We start from the raw sequence: 26,611 nt of genomic DNA, 5'->3' as shown, positions 1-26,611 counted from the left end.
AAAATGGTACTGTTTAATTACCAACAATTTTGTGCCCTTTCAGTTGAAAAAAAGAGTCCAAATTTCGATGAAGAAGAACAGCATCTATTGAAAAAGTCGAAAATGGAGAACATGGATGATGACAATAAAACGGTACTGCTTAATTACCAACAATTTTGTGCCCTTTCGGTCGAGGAAAACAGTCACCGTATATTGGGAAAGAGTCCGAATTTCAAAGATGAACGGCATCTGGTGAAAAAGTCGAAAATGGAGATCAGTGATGATGGCAGCATGTTTTTAGGAGAGAAGAAAATCACCAAAACCCTATGCGATGACATTGACGAAGTGGAATATGAGGTAGTTGACATAAGTCGGGAAAATAATTATTTTTAGTTTTTCGATAACTTGGGATTATTGGGTGTCTTCGATCTAAATCAATTAGACGTACTCGGCTGGTAATTTATCTTTTTTTTTTACCGAATTATTTTGCGTAACAGCTGGTAGCGTTTCAGCGACTCTTTATGCACAAGGGAGTCGATATTGACTGCAGAGACCTGTTTCTGAACTAATGTATTCCAATTCACAGGATAAAATACTTTTGGGAGATTTTTGAATGGAAATTAAATTAAGCCAGATATAAGTTTCTTTTTAAGAATTTTTCTAGTGATGTTGAGACTATAAACTACCTAATTAAAGTGGACTTGAGGTTCCTGGATCGCATTAGGCATGTAAGAAGCAGGATTTTTTCTTCAGCATATCAGCAGCGAATCTTTCATATAGTTTTAAGGAGTGAGGGAGATGGGACGAAGGTTCCCTTTTTTCTTAGCTTCTCGATTCTTCTTCAAATCTCTAATGGGGAAATAATGGGAACAAAAACGGAAATTTTATTAGCTGGTATTTAATTGGGTAAAGCTAAATGTTCGTCCAGTAGGTCTCTAAACTCCCTAAGACAGAAGAAGGTCCCAGAACATCCTTAAGACAGCTCTCATGCCCCCTTTTGCACAATAGGTTTGACTCTCTTTTCCTCTGGGGTCACTGAAACTCCCAGGCTTTTTGTTTTCGTTGCTTTAAATGTGTATTGCTGGGGGCTCGGTATTAAATCTCAGCTTCATCTTAATTGACTTATAAATTCACCAATGTAGCCATTGATATGAACAATTTTTGCCCCGTAGTAACTTGAAAAAAAAGTTTTGAAAATAACAGTGATAAATAAATGCTCGTTTTAAAAAAATTCAGGAGTAGTAAATTTTTTTTTTTTGCTTATACTTTATTCTAATAATAATAATAATAATAATCTTTATTCTTTCCCTTTATCACAATGCAATAACATGGGTATCGTCAAACAAAAAAAGAAAATAGGAAAACGCAAAAAGAGGCAACATAAAGAACACACATGATGAGCTATCACTTCGATTTGAGGATATTGTCGTTGTAGTGCTTCACGAAGTATGGAACGAAGGAGTTTAAAAATCTTGTCGTTGAGTGTGTAGGCGGGCATTCTAACAGTTCTTTTCCCTTTTTAAAAGTTGCCACCCTCGTCTTGTGTGCGTGAGTCACTGAAGTAAACTGAGGCAGGATATCTCGGTGCGTTGGGGACTTCAGGATGTCAGCTCCAAACTTCATCAGTGTTTCGTGCCTCCTTTCATCCAGGGTTGGGAGCCTGAGTTCGCTCAAGCTTTCTTCGTAGTTTTTGTAATTTGATCCAAGAATTTTTTTGCAGGCTCTTGTCTGAATTGTTTCAAGCTGACTTCTGTCTTTCTCTGTGAGCGATGGGTGCCAGACAGGACAGCCATACATGAGTTGTTCTGTCATTCCAAACCTTTTGAGATTTGCAAAGGATTTTAGAAGACCAGCTGCTTTTGCTGTGATCTGGTTGATGTGATCTCCGAACCTAAGATCGTCACTTAGTGTGATCCCGAGTATTTTAACTGATTTCTTTATTTGGAGAGGTGCAGGTTCGTCAATGCTCTTCTTCTTTAGGAATTTGACACGCAACACACAGCTTTTCTCAAGACTTAGCTGGAGCTTCACTTGATCAGCTTGATCCCGAAGCTCTGCAACCAGGGGCTCGAGTTGGTCGTGTGTTTGTGGAAGGAATCGTAGTAGACTTATTGAACAGTCGTCTGCGAACTTGTACCTTTGTTTATGTTGTCTCATCAGTCGGTTGATTACAATGACAAATAAGATGGGACCTAGCTTGCTTCCTTGGGCTGCTCCACATGTGATGTCTTGGAAGTTGGATGCTTCTCCGTTTTCAAGTTGTACGCACTGCTGACGACCAGAAAGGAAACTTGCGATGATGCACAACAGAAACTGCGAGACCTCCACGGCACGGGCTTCATTGATAACAGTCTCGTGGTCAAGGAGATCGAAAGCTTTCACGAAATCAGAAATTATTATATCAGCAAGGGCCTCCGAAATCTCTAGATGCTCTAGTAGATCATGAAGTAATCTGACCAGATAATGTGTTGTGCTGTGCCCTCGACGAAAACCGAACTGCATAGGGTCGATTTTATGTTCTACTTCTGCTAGTAGCCACTCTAGAATAAAGTCTTCAAAGACTTTCGAGATGATGGGTGTCTTCGAAATCGGCCTAAGGTCTGACGGTGAGGTCGGTGATGTTTTTTTCGGAATAGGTGTGATATATGCCTTTTTAAACTTATCTGGAAAAACGCCTTCCAGTAGACACTGGTTATACATCATAGCCAATGGCGTGGCCAGGAAGGAGGAGCATGCGTGTATCAGACTTATAGGAATTTCGCCGGGGTAAGAGGCTTTCCTAATATCTAGGTGTTCGAGTTTTTCTTGGACCTGGGAAACTGTGATGACAGGGATGGTTTCAATCGGACAATTCTGTGGTAAAGTATTGAGGGGAGGCTGTTGGCGGCAAATATTTGAGAAGTGGGCATTCATTATTTCTGCGGTTAAATTCTTTCCTTGCTCGTCCTTCAGAATGGATTTTGACTTCTGCTGTCCCATTAACTTCCGTACAGTTGTGTTGAACTTCCTTGGATCACTGGCTGACAACCAGATGTTTACCACAATAGTCTCAAAATTTATCTTTCTGAACAAACTGTTTAGGAGTTGCTGATACCCTCTTATATACTGATTAGTCACCAGAAAATGGTCAGTAACTGAAGTGGTTGCCATTGAATTTTTCCTGTTTTTGCAACTTGATAGATGAACATCAAGAAAAAAAGAAACATCAGAAGATCCACATGGAAAGCTAACTGGTCAGATTCTTTTGATATTACCCATGTACTTCCAGAAGATGATGAAACTACAGGCGCTTGTTGATTTCCGTCCTCGTTTTATATTTTTGTGAGATTGGTATAAATCTCGAGTGTGGTGTTGATTTTGTCATTTATATCGCAAACAACAATTGGATCATGTCTCCATTGATCTTTTCTTTATATCAGGAAGGTTCCAAAAGATTCTTTTTTTTTCGCAAAAAAAAAAAAAAAATGACTGAAGACTGAAGACTGGAAAAGGAAGAACTATTTTCTCTAACCTGGTCTTTTATATATGTGTATGAAGAATCTCCATACGACAGTAAATGATTCTTCTAGATTTTCATGCTAAAAGTAACCTAGATAATTTCGTAAATTTCACAAAATAATTGATATTTTGGTCACATATGCAGTGAACGTCATCAGTAGTATTATCACTACTAATACTTTCTGCGTTAATCAGTATTACTACTAACGGCGGTCCCTCCATATGTACCCAAAATATCTAGTATTTTTTTGAAATTTATCACTGTCCATTCAAAGGATTTATTCCTATTAGAACTTTTTATTTAAAAAAAACAAAACAAAAAACTATTGATTCACTCGAATTTGGAATGGATATACTGGAAGAATCAAATAGGATAAGGGTCATTGCCATCTGTTATGTATACGAATATACAGGGGAGGGAAATATAGGGGGTAAGTGAAGAGTAAAAAAGCCTCTTTACGAAGAGTAAATTATTAAACTGGAGAGTTTGAAATTCTACAATGTAGAAAATAGGTGGAACAATTTTATTTTAGGAAAAACTTTGCGAAATTGCAGATGGTTTCTTACGAAGGATTGTTGGAAATGCAGTTATAATTAATCGTGAAGTCGCCTTTGTTTCACAAAAAAGAAGAGGGGTTTTACAAAAAGTATTATGAAATCGAAAGGAATGTAAGGAAAGTGGAAAAAGCTTTAAAATATAAACCAAGGACAAATGGAGGCCTTTGATAAAATTACTGAAATTGCAGAAAATTAAACCACAATTCAAAACTGTCCAATATTCTCATTAGGCAATTAGCTGTATTAAGCATAATTGTACTATCTTAAGCAAACATGCGAGGAAGCATTAGAGATGATAATCAATGGATACAAAAAAATAAATAGGCCCTGGGTGCTGATAATGTGGTAAATGATTTTTCTAAATAAATTTAAGAAAAGGGGAAGTAAGTAGTAATTTTAATAAAACTTTAATTAAACCAAATCTATGAGAGGTATCAGTGCTATAGTGAAGAGCCATAAAGGTTCAGTGCATTATTAGTATTTTTTTTTGCCAGAGGAACTTCATATTGAAGAAAAGGTCGTTCAAGCTTTGGATGGGGCTCCTTCGATTTGAAATAAGAAGTTCTAGTGTCTTTTTTTAAGAGCCATAATTGATCGGAGGGCAACCAGTTTCTGGCACATTTTTTTCAACCATTCATTCAATAAAAGTTTTGAGATAGCCATTTATCTAAAATAATCCACAGGTCAAATAACTTCTTCCGGGTTTGACACCCTCCCAGCCCCAGGGCAAGGGCACCATGTTATTCAAGTTGCCCATTATTAACACTTGTGTCTGATCATGGACCTAGAAAAAGCATAGAGTATTAAGGCAAAACCTTTAAGGAAATTTTGAGAGGAATGTCAAACACAATCAAAATTAATTATATTTTGTTGGTTTTGAAAAGTGAATATCAGTAGCGAATATGGAATAACTTGGGGTATTATAAGTTGAAACTTTCAAGGTAGGTTAAGGGATGTTGAAGGGAGATTGGAAGGTAACCAGTTCTTTCTTTTTCTTGCTCTTTTTAGATGCTTCCTCTCCTTTACAATGATCAGTTCTTTTTTAATTTTCAATACGTTTAAATTAGTCTAAATATCTAATAGAACTATGCATCCAGGGATGCAATACCCCCATAAATCTGGGGAAAAGATTGTAAATTTTGCAATTTGCCTATTGTTTACATACAGGGTTTATCATTAAGAATAGGAGAAATGTTTGTTGTGGGTGTATCCGAACTTCGCTCTTACATTTTAAGAAAGATTTATTATATTAAGTAAGACCTGTTGGGGTGACAAAACCCCTCACATCTTTGGAAAAAGATTCTGAGGACAATCGACTGATTCTGGGTGTGTTCGGAACGGTTGAGAGTAATTAGTTAAACTGTTTCGAATGTTGAAGGACATTTAAAACTAAATCAAAAGATACTACGTGCACCCAGCGTATCAAAAAGGTGTGTGTGTAATCTGTCATGAACTACTGACAGTATTAAGCTTGAACCCTCAGGGTATGTTAAACAGTTCCAAAGCCAAAGAAGATTTGCTTGTAGATTAGTACCTATATTTCTCTGTTTGCTATGATTGTTTATTTAATTTTGGTTTGTTTTGGTTTTGATTTATTCTCTTAATAGTAGTTTCAGGTTGTTTTGAGTTTGAATTATTTTAAGAAGTTTTCTCTAATGGTCTTAAGTTTAAAATGCTTTTTTTACTTTTCTTTAAAAAAATTAATTTTTGGGAATTTTTTTTTTTAATTAATTGGAAAAATAATCAGTGTGAGTGTGGTAATTATAGAAGCCTTAGCTTAGTTTCCGTAGGAAGTAACCTGCTTAGTATGATGATACTTAGTATGATGATTTTGAGATTCTGTAGGTCATGTTCTAAGAGAAGAACAGTTTGGTTTTTGGTTGGGGAGAGGACGCATTCGGCTGGTAATTTTGTCTTTTTTTTTATTTACCATATCATCATGAGCTGCAACTGGTGACTTCTTAGGAACTAGGGTGTCAATATTGAATTCAGTGAACAGTTTCTGAACTAATACCTCGTATTTCACATGGTAAACTACTGTTGGGAGATCTTAAATGGAAGTTAAATTTAGGCAAGTATCAATTTTTCAAGGCATTTTCTAGTGACTTTGACAAAATAAATAAGATAATAGGAGTTAGAAACGGATGTTTGGTTCCCAAATCACCTCAGGCTTGGTTGAAGAAGGATTATTTCCTTCAGCATATCAGCGACGAATCCTTCATGTAGTTATAAGAATAGTTTTTAGGAGTGAGGTTGACGGAAGCTTCCCTTTTTTCTTAGCTTCCCGATTCTTCTTTCAAACTCTAATGGGTAAATAATGAGAACAAAATATAAATTTTATCAGCTGATATTTAGTTCGATAATACTGACAGGGCGTCCTGCATGTCCTAGAAAATCCATAAGACAGCTCTCAAGTCTCCTTTTGCAAGATGACATCATTTCAACCAAGAAGTCTTCTTAGTGTGTTAGTGAAATTTACAGTCCTGAAGACTGAATAATACTTTCCGTTTTTTAATCTAATTAATATTGATAGACAAAAAGGTTTTCCGCTCTTTAATTCTATGGTAATTTATACTGCCAGCCTTTTTTGTTTTCGTTGTTTAGATATGTATTTTTGGAGGCTTGGCTAAGGTTATTGACGGTAAACTTGGGTGGTTCAGGTTGATTTAAATTAAACTGTTCCGGTTTCCTACTACACAACTTCTTATTCTCAGAAAATCAATATTTTGGCGTGCTATTGAACTATTTTTGACCTTATTTTATAATAAAATCGGGTGGACATACGAATTTCTATCTTACTTTTTCGCATTTTATCATCTTCATTAATTTTTATTTCCTGAAAGCTCGAATTTCTTCCTAAGTAGTGTTTAGGTGGATTGATTGATGTCTTTATCACTGGAGCACATTTGAGCTGTAATGTCCCTGTAATGTCCCAATGAGCAGTAAATGTCCATAGATGTATGTATATTTTGTGAACCAGTAAAGCGAAACTGTTTACAACATTTTTTGCTTTTTCAGTCGAGGAAAAGTCTTACCGTATGTTTAAAAGCGCCCATACTTAAAAAAGAAGAATAGTGTCTATTGAAAAAGTCAAAAATAGAAAACAGTGATGATGGGAGTATGTTATTAGGAGAGACTCGCTGACACCCAATGCGATACAAATAGTCTATGGCGATGTAGAATATAAAGTAGTTGACATAAATCGGGAACTTTTTTTTTTTACTCTTTAATGCTTAGTGAGTGTCTTAGATTTAAACATAATTATGATCTTTTTCGGAATATTGATTGAAAGCTGTTACTTAAATGAGACGTACTCAGCTGGTAATTTAATCTTTTTTTATTCACTTATATTATTACGAGCAACAGCTGGTATCGTTATTTGCTATTTTCTCTCAAAGGAGTTCCTCTATTTCCATTTGAACTAGGAATTAGGGGGAGGGTACTAGTTTTGGTGTGATTCTAAATAATTTTAATTAGTTATTAATACCTATTTACCTATTTTTGGGGGTTATTAATATTTGAAGGATGAAAACTTAAAAATGCTCTAAGGTTCAGAGTTTTTTTTCCATAAATAAATAAATAATTTTTTTTTTTATTAATAAAATTTTATTTTTCCAATAAATAAATGCCTCACAGAGGTCCTGCAAACAAACAGTGCCGGATTTACCTAATTATCAGGTAAATAGGTAAAATAGGTAGAAAAAGGTCTTGTGCTGTAAGTAGGTTAGATAGAATATTTTCTTGTGGACCAAATATATATACGCGACCTAACCTAGTTTTATACAAGATTCCGATCATTTATGGAGTAGTTTGGGACATACGACTTCCTTTTATGGGTTAAGGCATATACTCCCTCTTAAAAAATCAATTTCATGACGCAGTTGGAGCCCCACATTAGAGACAGGGGTTTCTGTTAAAATTAATGTTATATTTTCATTGACAGTGGATTTCTGACTTTACAATATTGTCTATTTCTTAGCTAGGCCTATCTTAATATTCTATAGATTTTAGCTAAAATCAATAGATTTTATAAATTTGAATTTTGTCGAAGAGGAGTTAATTTCCGCTAATTGTTTTCTGTTTCAAAGTTTATTATTTTTTTTATCGTTGACAACATTGTTCATAAGAACCTAAGGCCAAATTTTAACCAAATAATGCTCATAGCAGCTAAAAAAAATTGCAGGAAAGCCGAGTTTTCAGATTATCCAGAGGGTTAAATATGTTTTCATTTTTGTGCCCTTGGTATTTCAACGAATCCGAAGCGGCACACAATGCTTATTCAGGAGTTTAAGGAAGTGAGACGTGTTATAGCTTTGTGGGTAACAAAGTTTGGTACTTGTGTCTTATAGCCACCACATCCAAGAAGTGAAGTTAGATTAATCCTAGTGACACAATTTTTACTTCATAATATAAAAAATGAATGTTGCTAACACATTTTGCATGCAGCTCCGCTACTCTTTAATCTCCCCCCTTCTTTTAATTTTTTTTCCCATTTTTTTTTTAGAATGAAGCCTAAAACACAAGAGCAGTTTTATTAGAATATTCAGCTTTTTAAAAGTGATAAAAATTTTAGTTGAAGAGAAAAGGTACTAAGCTGGGGGTGGGGATAACCTCTTCATATACGGAATAATTTCAGTTCGTTTTGAATTTTAATGTTGCTTCTTACTTTCAGTTGGAAGAACCTGTTGTTCTTTTCATTTAATTAGACGTTTAATCCAAGTGTGATTAGATATTAAATGTGTGGAGCAATGCTGGGGGGAGGGGGAGGACTTAATCTATTGAGTGTACATTACTATAACTGTATTTTCGTGGAGCCCCCATTGAGCTGTAAATGTCCATTGATGTATATTTTGTGAACCAGTGAAACATGACTGTTTACAGTATTTTTGTGCCTTTTCAGTCATGGAGAAGAGTCTCACCATACATTGAAAATAATTCAAATTTCAAAGAAGAAGAACAGCGAATATTGAAATAGTCAAAAATGGATAACAGTGATGATGGCAGCATGCTATTAAGAGAAAAGAAGAGACTCACCGAAACCAATGAGATACCAATAATCTGTAGCAGTGTAGAATATAAGGTAGTTGACATGAATCGGGAACAGTTTTTTTTATTATTATTATTATAAATAGAGGATTATTGAGTGTCTTAGATCTAAAAAGAGGTATGACTATTTTCGGTAACTTGATTGAAAGCTGAAACTTAATGAGACGTACCTAGCTGGTAATTTTATCCATTTTATTTTCTCATAATATTAGGAGCAACAGCTGGTATCATTCCCTGCTTTTTGCTCTCAAAAGGAATTTCACTATTTCCATTTGAACTAGGCATGAGGCTACTAGTTTTGGTGTGACATGGGCATGCAGTTGCGACTCTGAGAATCAAACTAGTTTTGGGGGAGTTTGTTGTAAACTTATTAAATAAACTAAACTTATTAGTTTGGGGGAGGCTACTAGTTTTGGTGTCACAGGTACATATGGTGTAAATAACTTGTAATTGTGACTTATGATGGTGGGGAGGGGGTTACGTGATAGGATCTTTCCATAGAGGAATTTATAATGGGGGAAGAGAATTTTCATGAAGGGAGCGCTGGATTCTCCAGCACTATTTAAAAAACAATGAGAAATTCGTTTTAAGTTTTAATGTCGCTCCTTACTTTCAGTAGAAAAAAACTTTTTTTTATTTCATTTCTTAACATTTGTGGATTAATGCATGTTTTGATTTTGGCTCACCGTACATGAATAATTACAACAAAATTTGCATATTAATTTTCCATTTTTTGGCTAAATGGCTTTCTCAAAGTTTTGATCGGACGATTTTGAGAAAAAATGGGGAGGGAGGGGGCCTAGTAGCCCTCCAATTTTTACGGTTACGTAAAAAGTCCAATAGAACTTTCAATTTTATTTGAAGAACGTTTTTTATTTGTAATAAATATACGTAACTTACAAATCAACTTACGCAATAAACTTCCATATTTGTATATTTTTATTACCTGTAAAAGGGGGTTTGTCCCCTCTTCAATACCTCGCTCTTTATACTAAACTTCGAATTTTAATCCAATTCTTTAAGAATTACCCCCAGAATCAAAAATGCCGTTTAGTTAGAATAAATATCTCTTTTGAAATTACTAAAAAAACTTTAGCGTTAAGAGCGAGGTATTGAGGACGGAACGAACACTCTCAAATACATGATAATTTCTCTTCGTTTTAAGTTTTAATGTTACTCTTTACTTTCAGTTGAACAAACTTGTTTTTGTTTTGTTTTTTATTGTTTTAAAAAGTAGAGTTGTGAGAAAGAGTTAAACTTTAGCGTAAAGAGCGAGGCGTTGCGGAGGGGACAACCCCTTTCATATACGGAATAATTTCTGTTTGTTTTAAGTTTTAATGTCGCTCCTTACTTTCAGTTAAAAAAAGTTTTTTTTTATTTAATAGTTCCGGTAAGTCTATAAGCCTTTCATCGCGTAGACGGTTGATTAAACTTAAAGCAAGAGTAGAGTGGCAAATCACATAATAGTTCCACCAGGGTACACAGAGTAAGAGGAGACTCCCATTTACCGATGGAGTATCGGCTGTTTCCTTTTCGCGTGGACAGGGGCTTAGCCCTATAGCTTTTCTTTGCATAAATGCCCTATTAAAAATCTACATTTAAACGAACATATGCAACGCATATACAGCCCTCATTCGAACCTATGCAGTCTTCTTCCGTCCTTAATGGCTGTTTAAGATTAACAGTAGTAACACCTATATTTGGTGGAATTATAATGTTAGTGGAATGGACATGGGATAAAACCATCCTCAGACTCTCTGGGGACTACAGCTAAACCTTTCAAAGGTTAACCTTTCAAAGCCTCCTCCCTCGAGAAGTGATGCATTCAGATAAGTATTGCCAAGTGCGGCTGTACAGTTTAGTCAAGGGCACTAGGGGGAGGCATGGGGAGCAATCGTTCCCTATATTTTGAAACATATCCTTATTTGGCATTTCCAACTGATAAAAAGAAAAAGCCCAAGCCCCCCCCTAAGATTCTCAAAATTGATTTTTTTTCACTCAAGAAAAAGCCGAAGAAAATAAAAAATGCCCTCCCTCCCAGATTTGTAAAGCTACTTTTTGTATGTTTATTTAAATAAAAATCAAAAAGATCTCCCCCTCCCCTTAAAATTTGTGAATTAACACCCCTGATTGTACTGGTTTCAGGCGGTTTTTGCTGTGATTGGCTATTAGTACCAGTAGCAACCAGTAAACTTAAAGTGACTTTGTCAATTTTCCGTCAATTAAACGATATGATTTTTTTATAATACTGATCAATTTTGTTTACTATTAACATTGTAAAATAATCGATATAATTCTGCTCAATATCTTAATTTTGTTATTTCTCTGACTTAACACCACTTTAAAACTTTGTTTTCTTGAATTAAAAGAGAAAAATAGTTTATTTCTTACTGAATTGTTTATGCCTCGATTATAATACTATAGAATATTTTGGATAGAAATACAAAGAGGAAAAACGGAGCTATTCTCGGGCCATGAAAATATTATTCACTTAGAAGCAACCGAATGTGTGAGAGAAATTTCTCATGTGATAGGTACAAATTACTAGTGAAATAGTTGGTGCGAATTTGCCCTTGGTTATCAGTCAGAAAAATAATATGCATGCTAAAAGAATTTTGTTTTATTGAAAGAAATTTAAAGGGGAAACCTAGGATTGACTTTTTGCTTTTACAGAATGTGTCTGCGCATTCGTAGGTAATCGATTAGTTGAAGCATAGTTCTGTAACTTATAGGTCAAATTTTTAAATGTTAAAAATTATTCATTACAAAACAGAAATTTTTTGATAAATGCAAACATATTTTAGATAAGATCTACCATTTTCTAAATAGCTATCACAAGCCTGGCTGAGCTTAACTTGTATTTTGGGGTTAACACAGAAAATAGAAAACTTTTAAAAAGGTTGGAAGGTTAAAACCATGAAAAAGGTTTAAAAATGCTTACACATTTAAAAATAGCAAAAGAATGCACCGTAGTTTTAGCAAAATATAAAAAAGATAACAGTTAAATAAAAGATTAAAAAACATGTATACACATACACAGGCCATAGTATGTCATGAAAAATAAAACAGATTAGACTGGCAAATTCTAAAAAGGCCAATTAAAACTCAAAAAGAAGGAGCTTAGTGAATATTTATAAACAACAAGCAGTAAATTAGTTGTGTATTTTGTGAATATTTTGACTGATATAAGGGCATTTTGATTTCGTATTTTGAAGTTGAAAAATAAGACAAGAACAGCCTGATTGATGGTCCAGGATGGATCAGGTCTGAGTAAGGAGGATCTTTTGAGGGAATTATTATCCATGAAAACGTTTTTACTGCAATTTTTTGAAAACAGAGACAAAAATTATGTCTCCTGCATAAGGCCTTCTAAACTAAATGTATCTGAGAAGAATAAAATGGACTTAGAAAATTATTCGCAAGGCTTTTCGTTGAATAGATTTAATATTTTCTGACACTTATTAGTTGATCTTGAATTTGTTCAGCTATTGGCTTCTTTCAATACCAAAATAGTTAGAAAAGGGTCTTCTGCTGTAAGTAGGTTAAAAAGAATATTTTCTTGTGGGCCGAATAAATGACCTAACTTAGTTTTATACAATATTCCGACCATTTACGGAGTAGTTTGGGACATTCGATTTCCTTTTATGGGTTAAGGTATACACTCCATCTTTAAATAGCAATTTCATGACGTAATGGGAGCCCCGCATTAGGGAGAGGAGGTTTTGGTAAAATTAATGTTATATTTGGATTCATAGTGGATTTCTGACTTAGGACTTAGGATTTCTGACTATTTCTTGGCTAGGCCTATCTTAATTATTTATAAAATAAACAATTCTTACTTCATAATATGATGAATAATTTTGCATGCAGATTCGCTATTCTCTATCCCCCCTCCTTTTATTTTCAATGCATTTTCTCACCCATAACTTGTTTTTTCAATTTGTGTTTCGTCACAGTTGATTCAATTTACAGTTACACAGTTTGAAAAAAGGGAGACGCATTGCGAGAATAGCTGGAAAATATATAATTTGGGATATATATTTGCACATAAGAGGGGGGGGGGGGCATTAAAGTGTAGTGGATCTGCATGAAAAATGTGTTAGCTAAAATTATTCTGAATATTCTGATGTAAGAATTGTTGCATTAGGATTGACCTAACTTCACTTCTTAGGTGCAGTGGCTATAAGATACAAGTACTCATTGTTTGTATCGATATCATATTTTAAATTTAAGGAATTGTGACAACAATTTATTTATTGACGATGCAGAAATTCATGGCATATTTCATGGCGAGGTATATAATTAAAGAAAAGAGAGGAAAATACAGAAAGGAACACATATAAAAATTCATTAAGGTTAATTTTACCTATCAATGGCCACGAGCCTGAGAAAATTTGCCTGGTTTCGAAAGATCCCCATAGAATCTACATAAAAATCACATGATCAGATTCAACGTTTCAGAGAACCCTACTATACAGATTTCAAGCTCATATCTACAAAAATGCGGAATTTTGTATTTTTGTCAGCAGAAAGATCATGGGTGCGTGTTAATTCTTTTTTTCCTACGAGTGGTCGTATCGACTGAATGGTCCTAGAACATAGTGAGAGGAAATTAAAAGTTCAAGTGCCTTTTTTAAGTGACCGAAAAAATTCGTGGGCAATTAGGCCCTTTCCTCGCCCCCTTTTCCCTAAAACGTCCGATCAAAATTTTCAATCAATCAATCAATCAATCAACCAATTTATTAATACTAAAGAAAACTATTACAAAAGTAAATCAGTTAATAGGCCCAAGAAGCTATGCTTGTAATGGGCCACAGAGAACAAAAATAAAACACTTATAAAATATATACAAAAAAAAAAAAAAAAAAAAAAAATTTAAAACAAGAGAAGTGACATACAAATTGGGATAGAATTAAAAGAGAGACAAAATTTATTTAACTGGAAAGACCCGACGAAATAATGCCTTTGCAGAACGAAAAAGAGGGACATCCAAAGGGATGGAGTTCCATAATAGAATTGACTGATATACAGGAGAACTCTGAGCTGCTGTAGAGGATCGTTTTGGTAAAATGAATCGTCGAGAAGAATTACACAAAGAAGAAAAGTACCTACCTGAGCCTGTCCTTGAGAAAAACTGCTGCAGAGTCGGTGGAAGAGTACCTAGAAAAGCAGAATGCGCTAAATAAAGAGTACTTTTACCTATAATATGATCCAGCGGAGCTATTCCAGTATCATTATAAAGATCAGAGGAAGGGTAAAGCCGAGGGAGAAGAAAAGTAGCCTTTACTGCCCTATTTTGGGCTCTTTGAAGTGAGCAGAGAAGAGATTTATTAGTATTGCCCCAGACAGAGCAGCAATAAGAAAGGTAAGGATGAATAAAAGCATGATAAAGAGAAACCATAATATCAGGAGGAAGAAATGAATTAATCCGGTGCAACATTGAAGACTGGTGGAGGATTAAGGAACGGGTGTGAGTTATATGCGGTTTAAAAGAAAGAAAACAGTCAAGATACACACCAAGAAGTTTCACCATAGTAGCTTGTGGTATAATATCATTCCCAAAAGTCAGGGTGATTGGCTCCCGTACGTCTCGCATGCGGTAAGGGGTCCTAAAGTTGACAATGACACTCTTTCGGCTGTTAAGAGCCATACTATTTGACCAGCACCCATTCTTTACTTTATCAAGAAGACCTTCAGCTATAGAAGTGGCAGATGGCAGGTCCACTGCAGCAATGAAAAAATTACTGTCATCAGCAAAAAGAACAGGGTGAACATGGGGATGAAGACCTTCAACAAGATCATTAATGTAGATTAGAAACAAAAGTGGTCCAAGCACAGAGCCTTGTGGGACACCTTTCAATACAGGCAAAGTAGTGGAAGAAGTATGGTTAACCAAAACATACTGAGATCTATCTGAGAGGTAGGACCTAAACCAATCTAGTGGGACTCCATGCACACCAAATAAGGATAGTTTAGACAGAAGAACATTGTGGTCAACCATATCAAAGGCTTTTGAAAAGTCAAGAAATAGACCCAAAACACACAAGCCCTTGTCCAGATTAACACGCACAAACTCTGTAGCATCAGTAAGTGCATGTAAGGTAGAGAATGAGGGACGAAAACCATACTGATGGTTAGTGATGAGAGAATTTCCATCAGTCGAATTAGTACTAAATACAAATGAAGAGAGTCGACGATACACTACTTTTTCAACAACCTTTGAGATGACGGGAAGAAGAGAAATAGGTCTGTAGTATGAAATTAGAGACGAATCACCTTTTTTGTGCAAAGGTAGAACAGTAGCAACTTTAAATGAATGAGAGAAAATACCAGAAGAAAGAGAGAGGTTAGTTATGTGTGAAATCGGATGAGAAACAAACTGACTAATTTTTTTAAGGACATTATTACTCAAACCAAAACTATCAACTGAACGACTGCTAGGAAGCTGGGAAATAATACTAGAAATCTCAGTAGTACTACATGGGGAAAGGAAAAAAGACTTCTCTGCCAAGGGAAAACAACTTACTCTACTCGGGGGTGGAATTAGAACTGAAGGAAGGGTGGTGAAATACGAATTGAAGGCACTCGCTGTGGATTTTTTGTCCACAACAGAACCATCAGCATTTCTATAAAGACATGGAGAGGAATGTTTGAGTTTCTTGCGAGAGAGAGCTTCATTAATTACAGTCCAAACCTTTTGCAAATTCCCCTTGCATTCATTAATTCGACGCGAAAAATTCAGCTTTTTTGCTAAACGAACTGAAGAAGTGAGCACATTTTTGTAATGTTTATACTTCAAAAGATCATCCTGTGTCTTACTTTTACATGCAGCCTTGAACAAAGACGCCTTCATATGGGTTGCATTGATCAGACCTCTAGACATCCATGGGCATTTGGGTGTAAAATTCCTTGGCTTATTTCTAAGAGGAAAATGCTTATCCAACAGAGTTCCCATACGACACAAAAATAATCTAGTTGCACAATCAGCATCATTATCTTCAAGAACACTAGACCAATCATTACTCTGAAGACTATGTATTAAATTAGAAATTTCTTTATCTGTAAAAGTTCTAAAAGAAGACTTACCTTTCTCATCCACAGTAATCTCAGTTTTAGGCACAGATAGTGATAGATAAATAGGAAAGTGATCAGAAAGATCAGTGAAAACAAGACCAGAAGAGAACTTCAAATTAGGAGAATGAGAAACGAAAATACTATCTATTAAATTGGTAGAATTTTTTGTAGGGTCAATACGAAAAGGAAAAAAAAATTGAAGGAAGTAGCCCTGAAGAAGAAAATACATCAAAAAGATGGTCACATTCATCATTTGATCCAACTTTTAACATATTACAATTAAAGTCTCCCAAAACACAAATTCGTTTTTTAGAGAAAGTCCCCACACCGGAAAGCTGATCAAGCAAATCACAGAACAGATGTGTTGGAAAAGGAGGGGGCTTATAAAACAAACAAACAGTATCTCATGCAAACTGGCTTTTCAGATCAATGATCAATGACAAGAGAATAAACTGTCCTACTATTAGACACTACTGATGTAAACAAGGATTCAAGGTCAGATCTTCTACAAAATTCAATATTAAATTTTATAAACAAAGAAATACTCCCAGAACATTTTGTTACCATTCTAGGGACGTGAATAGCAATATAACCATCCATATCATAAACTGTAAAATTATCACTATCAGATAACCATGTTTCTGTCATTTTTCCTGTCACAGGAAAAATTAATTTATCCAAATTAATATTGGAAAATCAGTGCTTCTGGGTTATATAACATTAAAAAAAATGGGTTTATAATGAAACAGTAAGTTTGAGATCAATGTTATAAGGTATTTAAGGTCTGAGACCAATGTTTTTAGCCTTTTTTATACCCCATATTTAGGTCATTTTTAAGAGGTCAAAAAGTGCTTAAATCTGAATTTGAGGTAGAAGCGATTATTACATTTGTAAAGAGCATAAAAAAAGGCATCGAGTGGTATATTCACTTTATACGAAAGCCAGTTATACTGTTTGCTATAATTTTACTGTATAACAGCCAAAAAGAAAGTATTTTTTCGGCTACTCGGTTAAATTCTGAATATTTTTTTTATCTATTGAGGTTGGGTATTCTTAGCTTGGATACTCTTATACTTTCTTTTTGTCTGCTATACTTATATACTTTCTTTTTGGCTATTATACTTACAATTTGCTACTTGTCAGATTTGGCTACTCAGTTACTCTGTATACTTTCAATTAAAAAAACTTGTTATGACGCTTGGTACTTTTAGTGTTGATACTGTTTTGCTTTCTTTTTGGCTACTATACTTACTATGCCTTCTTTTTGGCTGTTATGCTCACATTTAGCTACTTGGCAGATTTTGTTACTCAGTTAGTTTCTAAACATTTTTTCTCTATTGACGCTGGGTATTTTTTTGTGGATACTGTTATACTTTCTTTTGGCTACAATACTTACATACTTTCTTTTTGGCTATTATACATACATTTGGCTACTTGGATTTGGTTACTCAGTTACCCCGTATACTTTCAGTAAAACGTTTTCTTAACGTTTTTTCTCTATTGACGCTGGGTATTTTTAGCTGGGATACTATTATACTTTCTTTTTTGCTACTATACTTTCTTGTTGACTGTTATACTTACATTTGCCAACTTGGCAAATTTGGCTACTCTGTTAATTTCTGAACTTTTTTTCTCTATTGACGCTGGGTATTTTTTTTAGCGTGGATACTGTTATACTCTCTTTTTGGCTACTATACTTACTATAATTTCTTTTTGGCGGCTATACTTACATTTGGCTACTTGACAGGTTTGGCTGCTCAGTTAATTTCTGAACATTTTCTTCTCTCTATTCGCTGTTTATATGTAGCGTGGATACTGTTATACTTTCATTTTGGCTATTATATTGGAATGCTATACGAAAAGGTAAAGTTTAGAAAATATCTCCAGTTCGTGTATATTCAAACTTCATTAATTTGACCTAAGCTAAACTGGTCTCTTTCTTGCCTATTTCCAAAGCTTCACACACGATATCCTTGTCGATCCTGTAGTTTGTGTGGCAAATACACTTATCTTCTATTGACGTTGACTCTTGGTTATAGTTTAGATACGCTCGATAATTCCTTGTTAGTAGGCAGCGATCAAACAGTAGAATTTTGTCAACCTTAAAGAATTGTCTTATTTGGTGAAATATTGCGTCAATTAGTGATCGGTCTGGTGTAGAACACTGAAGAGAGTCGTAGAACATTGATTCATAGTAGTAAATCATTTCGATTTGATTAGCACAGCTTACTATTTCGGCCTCTTCTAATTACCTTGGTGTCGCTGACGGCCAATGTAATGCCAAAATTCGATAGAACAATGGTAACTAGGAAGACGAACATTAGAAATATGTACTCGGATACAAATGATTTTTCTTTGAATTTCAGGTTAATATAATTTAGCTCTCTTGTCATCATCACGAAACATTTTTTTATCGACCTAAAAATTTTAGCTTTGAATTTTTTGCTTTGAAAACAGTATAGGCCATATTTTTAGTCACGAATTTATCTAGAACTGGCGCAATAGGCGTAGGTGTTTGGATATTCGCCGTCGCGTTCGTTAGTCTAAGGCTGTTCACCGACAACACCTGTTCTTTCTGAACATATGTAGCCATTTTCTTTGCTACATCCAGAACAGTAGTACCCAGGTCAGCTCCAGGGTCCTGTTTCACTAAAAAAATTAAATTAAAATAAAAAGAAAGAATCAAGCAAACGCTCTCGTTCGTAATCGTCAAGCTTTTCCTCAATAGTAGCAACTCGAAGCTCTATTGACTGAATCTGGCTATTCAAAACAATTTTTCAACTTTCTCAAACTTTCCGTTGTATTCTAGCGTGATCGAATCATAAATTTCCGAAACAATCAGTTCTGGGTTTAGAGTGGCTTGCTGTGATGAGCCTTCTGCTCCTGCCATGGAAGTAACTTTTTCTCAATTTCTTTAGCTAGGCCAGCCTTAAGCTTTACTACTTCGTTTTGTGCTAAAGTAAGCTGATTTCGAAGCTCAGAAGTTTTGCTCGAGGCAGTTCAATCAGTACCTGGGCTATTTGTAGCTTGCTTTTTATGAAACTGGAAATAAATATCAGGGGAGGATGCACACTCTCGATAAGCATGATTGACGCCCTTAGTTGTACTTTCCGAAGTTTTCAAGCGTTTGATATCATAAGACAGAAGATTTGCTTCCATCACAGTCTGAAAGTCATGAGATTCGTAGCAAAATACAACGAATTTTGGTGCAGACTGTTCTCGATTTGTAATGCTAACAATCTGAACTGGCCAGAGGGGGTATCCCTTTAACTGAGCTACCGCTAAATCTCCCTTCTGAAACTGTACCATAGTGAAAGTAATAATATAACAAATCTTAAAGTTTACTTATCTTAATCTTAAAGAAAGTTTACTTATCTTTAGTGGACAGGGTCACGTTATGCGGTGGCAGACACCCTTGTGGAGGGGGCCCGGTGGAACGTGGGAGCCTGTCAAATTTTTCCGCCATGCTCTGACATCCCAAATTGCTGCACTCAAATTATCCAAATCAAATCCAATCAAATTTATCTGTATTCAAAAACTTCTCAGCAAAATCCAAAGATAATTAACTTCTCGACCAATTCTGCAGGATTTATATTTCAAAAGTCAAACTAATTGAATGCTGGATTAAGTATTTCACAATTTCAGTGATATATATTCCGCATTTTTAGATGCAGTCCTTTTCTTTTTTTTTCTTCCTATAGAAATCAGGCTAGTGTCTGTAATTTCCTTTCTCGTTCTTATCACCTTTTTCTTATGGAAAACCACACTGTCCTATAATGTCCAGAGGCTGTGTCGCCCTCTGGCGACTTGGTGCTGTGGTGAGCTGTTAGTATTTCGTAAATATTTGACACTAAAACTAACTTTGAAAAATATTAGAAAGCCCAATTTTAATTTTTTACAATCTGAGGTTTATGCAAACTGCTAGTTTGCTGCAGTTGTATTTGTCAGTTTCGTCTTCTAGTACGTCTTGTTTCGTGGATCTGGTATTCTTTGTTTTTTCAACTGAAGAGGCACATATTTTTAAGGAATTGTATTTCTTTTATACCACTTTGTTTAACATAATTCTTTTTCCAAGCCACTTTGTATGGTAAATTTGGTCTTAGGCAAAATTGGACTGAATGGAACCCACAATATTTATTATGAGTCAATAAATAAACTGTAATAAGCTAATTAAAAAGTCAAAAAGAAGAAAAAAATCGGTCAAACTAAACTTAAAATAAATACAAGTCAGAAAAAGACACTGCAATAAAAACAAAAGGGAGAAACTAGTTGGGTATTTTATTCATTTTTTCATCACAGACAAAATCCCATCACAGACAAAATAGTTTCAGGTACCCTGAAACTAGGAAAATGGGAAAGCATGCAGAAGAGGGACTGCCAGGGGAGGGGAGGGGTAAGGCTTCTAGGTTTTTGTGTCTGTTGGAATATCAAGATTTCTGCTATTTACTAATTTTTTTGTTTTACATAGATTTAAACCTTTGCTACATTTGCTAAAGCCGAAATACGATTAAGTATCAGAAGCCAATTCCCAGAACATTTTAATTTCTAGTTCATTCATACTGTATGCTCTTTTTGTAGATTTTTTAAGCAGTGATACAACCTGTATATATTTTCATGTATATCCCTTTACTTCAAAAGGAAAAATATAAATCTGAGGAAAGATCGTCAACGCAGTTACGTAATTGATCTCAGTATAGATTTGTAAGGTTTTAGTGCTCTTTTTAGTACTTAAACATTGCTAACCTACACTGTCAACCAAAAGAAAGAAAGATTCTCTGCACTAATTTTAACAAAAATGAGTGTAACGTTTTCAATCAGTATGGTTTAAAAGGAAATCCTCCAATAGATGATTGCGAAACTGATAGAAGTTTTGTCAGGGTTCCAAGATGAGCTGATTCCATTGTTTGGAGTTCCGTATTATGTCTGTTACAAGAATGGGTTCCAAATCGATCTGCATTGTTGCTCCGTTTCCTGATTGTGTCTAAAAGTGCATTAAGCTTAAGCTGCTCGAAATTATTCTCAAATATCGAGACTTTAGAAGAAAGTTAAATTTCAGATTTCAACTGTAGATTTTCTAGCCTTCTATGTAAAAAGTGTAATTGAGAGTCTGGCATTACACTGGTAAATTGGCAAATTAAAACTGAAATTGAAGACGGCTTTATATTTTCTGACCGATGTCTTACTTCTGTTAGAACTGGCTTTTCATGTTAACAATAGCTAAAACCTAATTAAAAACAAACTTCGGCCCATAGTAACTCGGCTCATTGGTCTTGGATAGTCATGCGAATGTTTTTCTATTATCTATTGTCAAAATCTCCTTTTAAAAATATTCGTCATGGGAAGATCCTTTTCCTCTTTCTCTAGCATGAATGCCATAATCTGTATCGACTGTTGGGGTTTTGCTTTTCGTTTAGTAAGGATTTCTCCAAAGGATGTTGTTTTTGTTACTGTTGCAAATCTAGTCCGTATCCATCTTGTAAATTTCGCTGGTTCTTGGTGGGTTATTTTGTTAGCACTTCGTGATGTTTCATGATTGATTTCAATTTGGTCGGGGACCATATTTATGGTAGTTTCCAATACTGAAGATTGCAATTCTTCGGGTGGCGTATCAGATTTTGATGTGGTTGTTGGGATAGAAGTTTCGATTTCGTTCGTCGTTGTGTTCATTTTTGGGTGGGATTGTAGGGTTACTTTCAAATAATTCTGTCTTTGTTTCAAATACTGTTTCTATTATTGTTGTTGTTTCAACTTCTGATTCAGTTGTTTCGGTTTGTGTTCGTTTGGAATTGGTAACTTGGTTTCTGGTGTTTCTTGGGGGTTGCTTTTACCATCTTCGTTCTCTGTGTTATCCTGTGAAACTTCTACATGTCATAATTCCTAGAGGAATGTGCATATACCTGGTAACTCTCTACTGGCCACAGTCTCGTCTGAGGTTTTTTTTTTGGTTTTATCTCTCTTTGTTGTTTGAACTCATTGAACATGGATAATTTCCGTTGTAGAATTTCTTTTCTCTGGTAATAACAATAATAATAATATTTATTTATCACCCACTTACATCACAATATAAACAGTGCAGTAAACGCACATATAAAAAATACTATTCAAAAACGAAAATCAACAATAACAATACATATAATTGTTAGCAATATCAATTAAACAATAATAACATTAAATAAATGAAATTAATAAAACAAACGAATCAAACCACAGTGAGGCGACAAACACCGATAAGCTGCTCCCTAAAGCTTTTCGTGTAAATCTGTCAGCTTGTCAGTATTACTCGGAGGGTAAAACTTGTTATCAAACCTGCAAATATAATTCAACTCGAGTGTACGATCGGGTTTTGTTCCTAGTATAAATTGTACAAGGTCATGGAACCTGTTCCCAGAAGAACTAAATAAATTATATAATGTATTGAATGTAAAATCATATATAAAAAACGACTACTTGTTTGTTTTAACATTTACTCGAAAATCCAGAGGTGCTGACGTACTAACGTCCGCAGTTTGCTGTGCCAGGCAATTACCAAGACGACCACAACATCTACCACATGTGTCGATCAGCAGGACACAGAATGCTCCAACCTGCAAAGGAAAGAAATATTTACCAATAATTTCTAAATAATAATCTCGTCCTAGATTTGAAACTGCTGTTTTTTAATATTTTTACTAAGAAAAAAAGAAAAAAAATTCGGTACTTGTATCATTTAGCCCCGACCTAATATTCTTCATTTAAGTAGAACCTGCTTCTCTGACGTTCACCCTAGTGAAATATACCACAGTAAGATTTAAAATAAAACACTTTAGAAACAAATTTGGGCTATATTTTTGGATATTAGGTGGGATTAAAGTACAGTGGGTCCCACATGCTTGTTATTTTTCGATTCCTATACCAAAGAGGAAGATAGGGAAGATATTTAAAAAACAAAAATAGGCCACTTGAATATCTCTATTCGAGTGAGACATTTACAAAAACGAAAATAGGCCACTTAAATATCACTAAAATCCTTATTCCCAAAATAGGATAAAGCCCAGAAGGGTAATGGGTTTACGGGGCTTTTAGTAGATTGTGGGAAAGAATATTCACTTGGAAAATTCTCGATATCCTTTATGGACCTTTTACTTTTGTTTTCTCTTGTATCGGTTCCTAGTGCCATATTACTTTAGTCCATCTTTATCGAAATAATCAGTTATAAATGTTGACAAGTTTTGGGATCATAGGTAGCGGGATTTCTTTCCAATTTATCTTGTAAGTTCCTTCTAGAATGTAGACCTTATCCAATCTTAAAAATTGAAATATGGGTTCCTTAAGTTCGTCAGTATTTTTCTCTAATCTAATGACTTATTGAAATAATGTTTAGAATGGTTTAGGGTCTAATTTCATGATTATCTTCCAAGCATTATGATTGGCTGGTAGAGAATATAGAAGAACACCTTCTTTGAATATAGAAGAACACTCAACTAATTGTACTGCATCTTCGAATGCTTGTTTCATCAACAGCATCACAAAACTGGTACACAAATAAGCGCAAGGAACTATTTTATGAAAAGAACGAAGCGTATGTTCAATTAATTGTATTGCTTCTTTGAATGTTTGTTTCATCAACAGTATCACAAAACTGGAAATAGGCCATCGTTATTGGATACAAGGAAAAAAAAGGCAGGAACTCAACAGATGAATATACGACTGTGATCTGAAAAAAGGAAAGAGGACTGGAATTTTTTTTTATTGAGTATATATGTGGTCAACTCAAAAAAAAGGAAAGGAAAAAAATTCACATGTTAAAAATATAACTTCCCTCTCTTTACCGGATGAGGTAAAGTACATAGTTATAGCTCATGGTACAACTTTATATGTTCACTAATGTACAACCTTATATGTGTCGGATCTTAATGATCGGATATTAACGAAATTTGATATTTAGAAGAAACTCGTGTCTCAAAGCACTCATTTTAAATCTGACTGGATCCAGTTACATTGGGAGGAGTTGGAGGGGGAAACCAGAAATCTTGGAGAAGGCTTAGAATGGAGAGATTGGGATGACACTGGGAAGAATAAGCACAAATTCGAGATACGTCCTTAACATAACCAGACTGGATTCGCATTTTGGGGAGGAGTTGGGGGGGATTTCCAGTGCTTCGGTGAGTTCGGTGCATCTGGATGTGCTAGTTTTTATTCTAAGACAATATAACGTTAATAAGAACACAATGCAATTTCTACACATGCATAGTTTACACATGCAATACGAAATAGGCAAAACACATGTTTATATTAATACAAATCAACAAGGTTAGTAGCTAAAAAGAGCGCCCAAAGATTTAAGTTGTTAAAAAACCTTTTTGAGAAGCTACCTGAATGGCTCAATATATCCTTAATATATCATTTTAAGGGAATGTAATACCTAAGAGACTTGGCCTGTCTCGTCAATTATGAGGCTTTTTAGTTTGTCTTGTCAAACTATGGCTCTTGTTGAATTTCGCTTACCATTTTTTTTGGCTTGTACAAATATATATTCCGTGTGTTGTCTAAAGTGAGAATTTATGTTGAGTATTTCCCATTTTACGAAATCTGCTTCGGTTACTCGTATTTTGGATGCTTTGCATTTCGGTTGTCCGCCATATAAGGTAGGGAAAAAGCTTATCTCGCAGTCTTTTTTCATAGAAAAGAGCTTGAACTCTACTTTGTAATCCTAGCGCTGTGCATATTTCATCGATGAGGTCTTTGGCTTCAGGGATTAAGAATGTATCATAATTTTACTCCATTTCTGGAGTGTCTTTGACTTCTTCCCATGAAGGAGCATTTATGTCGGACGGAGCTTCTTCAGTATTTTAGGTGTTATTTAAAGTTTCTGGTGTTTGAGATCTTTCGTTTGTGTTCTCTTTTGTGTGGTGAATCGGTAAGCGTAGAGATTATTTCGGTAACGTTGACCTTGAAGGCTTAAACAAGTCTCTTCCTGTGGTATCTCTTTGTCATCAGATAGAACAGGTTCGAATTCGTTTCTGATCGATATATCCTGTTCTTTGTAGAGATCACTTGTTGAGTTGAGATGATGTAATGCGTGTAAAATCTTTTGTCGTCTGATGTTTTCTTGTCGATAGTCGTGATTATATGCTAAATTTCATGCGAGCCAAACCAAATAATTGCCAATAAACAAAGAACAGCAAAATCGTAACTAGTTCCGAGTCTAATTTTAGGTTCTGACCTTGTCATAAGTGTCATATGAGCTCTTGGCTCTTGTTTCTTATTTTTTGTTCCATTTACTGTATTTTAGCTATTTTGTTTCTTGGATTTTACTTTCTTGCTTTTCTTGTCTTAGATAGTTCCTTGATTTTCTATCACTTTTTCTTATGTAAATAACAAATAGACAAGAGGCTTCCTTTAGGATGGAGGATTATTTGAGTTACACAATTAAGCAATTTTCTTAATACCCTATTAACCTATGATTGTTAACATGAGTCAAATAAGACACTCAATATATCAAATCGAATAAGGTGAAATGAAGCAATTATGATATATGGTGAACATTCTTTCTTTGAGGTATCAAATAATAATTTTTCACAGTGTTGGAACTTATTTTTTAGAATGAAATGAGGCTCAGCCGGCTCATCCATTTTGCTGTTGTGTGAGGTTAGTCATTAGTTCAATTCTACAAACTATTTCTGCTTCAGGATGTAGTTGTACGATTAAGGGAACTTTAGTGTCGCACTACACGATTTACTTGCGACACTGTTCATGTCACCTATATGTTTCTGCTTTATCCTTTTTTGGCATTAATTCGATATAATTCGAGTTTGCTTTTACAAGATAACCCTTTACTGTAGATTAAGTAATAAGTGCAACGAGTTGCTATAGTTTGTAATAAATTCTAAATTTTTTCAAAGAAACGCTCGGTTTATCCCATGATTATCTGCTGATATTTTTAATATGGGCTTATCCTCGGGTCGTACAGTATATTCTTCAAACAATGACATATTTGTGCTCATAAATTTCAATTCCAAAATTATATTATATATGGCATATTGGCTGGTTTTTAAGTGCATTAAATATATTAGTAATTGGTTTAAAATGACAAGACTGTTCAATGTGGTGGCGATATCCCATTTTTTGCATGTTTTTCCGAATAACAGCGACACCATTCAGCTAGCGAAAGAAATTTCTCATGATTTTTACAAATGGTAAAAGTTAGTTGGACATGCGACTCATAACAATATTTCTGCTCATGTACTAATATTGAAACCAGGAATGGCTTTGGATCCGAAGTTTTCATCTTCTTTGAAGAAATTTCGAATGATTTTCTTTATATCTTGACAATCGCGTGTGGTTATATGGAAAGCTTGAGTTTTTGTTATTGGGAATACGTAGGTAATGTTCAAGCAATTTTCATGCAAGGTCTTAAGAAAGTTGCTTCACTCGACAAATGGTATTCCTAATCTATCAAGAAACTTGAAAGACAAGG

At 34.8% G+C, this 26,611-nt stretch overlaps 1 long non-coding RNA gene across 1 annotated transcript in view; it reads left to right on the top strand.

The window, feature by feature from the left end:
- Positions 1 to 11,906, top strand: part of LOC136041387 (uncharacterized) — a 43,252-nt gene extending 31,346 nt beyond the window's left edge. The window contains exons 3-4 of the long non-coding RNA XR_010621015.1: positions 44 to 336; positions 8,936 to 11,906. This is a non-coding gene — a long non-coding RNA (uncharacterized LOC136041387). The remainder of the gene's footprint in view (positions 1 to 43; positions 337 to 8,935) is intronic.
- Positions 11,907 to 26,611: the final 14,705 nt, after the last annotated feature.

The sequence above is a fragment of the Artemia franciscana genome, chromosome 2, assembly GCF_032884065.1.
Source record: "Artemia franciscana chromosome 2, ASM3288406v1, whole genome shotgun sequence".
In the NCBI taxonomy this organism is placed as follows: domain Eukaryota; kingdom Metazoa; phylum Arthropoda; class Branchiopoda; order Anostraca; family Artemiidae; genus Artemia; species Artemia franciscana.
Note: the sequence above shows the minus strand (reverse complement) of the source record. Positions and strands in the feature narration are given on the sequence as shown.